Source organism: Mandrillus leucophaeus, unplaced genomic scaffold, assembly GCF_000951045.1.
Source record: "Mandrillus leucophaeus isolate KB7577 unplaced genomic scaffold, Mleu.le_1.0 Scaffold308, whole genome shotgun sequence".
Classification (NCBI taxonomy): domain Eukaryota; kingdom Metazoa; phylum Chordata; class Mammalia; order Primates; family Cercopithecidae; genus Mandrillus; species Mandrillus leucophaeus.
The window spans coordinates 557,779-559,162 of record NW_012103232.1 but is presented as its reverse complement, the minus strand read 5'-3'; positions in this window follow the sequence as shown (position 1 = coordinate 559,162).

Sequence of the window (1,384 nt, the reverse complement as noted above, 5' to 3'; positions counted from 1 at the left end):
TTTTTTGAGACAGAGTCTCACTTTGTCGCCCAGGCTGGAGTGCAGTGGTGCGATCTCGGCTCACTGCAAGCTCTGCCTCCCAGGTTCACGCCGTTCTCCTGCCTCAGCCTCCCGAGTAGCTGGGACTACAGGCGCCCACCACCACGCCCGGCTAATTTTTTGTATTTTTTTAGTAGAGACGGGATTTCACCATGTTAGCCAGGATAGTTTTGATCTCCTGACCTCATGATCTGTCTGCCTCAGCCTCCCAAAGTGCTGGGATTACAGGCGTGAGCCACTGTGCCTGGCCCAAAATATTTTTTAATAGCACCACACTGTAGACTGGGTGCAGTGGCTCACACCTGTAATCCCAGCACTTAGGGAGGCCGAGGCGGGTGGATCACTTGAGGTCAGGAGTTCGAGGTTTTGGTCTCAAAACTTGAGGTTTTGTTCTCAAAAAAAAAAAAAAGAAAATAAAAGAAATGTTACTTTCATAAAATAAAAATAACACACTAAAGTATACATGTATAGAAAAAAAATTCCCAACTTCCAGGGAGAACGTCTGTAAATATTTTTGATTTATTTTCTTCAGTTACTTTTCCATATATCAATATTTTTGCATGCATTTCAAAACTACAATTTTTTTTTTGAGACAGTCTCACTCTGTCGCCCAGGCTGGAATGCAGTGGCAGGATCTCGGCTCACTGCAAGCTCTGCCTCCCAGGTTCACACCCTTCTCCTGCCTCAGCCTCCCGAGTAGCTGGGACTACAGGCGCCCACCACCACGCCCGGCTAAATTTTGTATAAAAAATACAATTTTTTTAAAGACAGGGTCTAGCTCTGTTGCCCAGGCTGCAGTGTGCAGTGGTGCGATTTTGGCTCACTGAAACTTCCACCTCCTGGGTTCAAGTGATCCTGCTGCCTCAGTCCCCCGAGTAGCTGGGACTACAGGGGCGCACCACCATGACTGGCTAATATTTTTATGTGTATTTTTAGTAGACATGGGGTTTCACCATGTTGGCCGGGCTGGTATCGAACTCCTGACCTCAAGTGATCCTCCTGCCTCAGTCTTCCAAAGTGTCGGGATTATAGGTGTGAGTCACTGCACCTAGCCTCTTTTTTTTTTTTTTAATTACTTTTGGCTGGTCACGGTGGCTCACACCTGTAATCCCAGCACTTTGGGAGGTCAAGGCTGGTGGATCATGAGGTCAGGAGTTCCAGACCAGCCTTGCCAAGATGGTGAAACCCCATCTCCACTAAAAATACAAAAATTAGCCGGGCGTGGTGGTGGGTGCCTGTAATCCCAGCTACTCAGGAGACTGAGGCAGAGAATTGCTTGAACCCAAGAGGCATAGGTTTCAGTGAGCCGAGATGATGCTACTGCACTCCAGCCTGGACGGCAGAG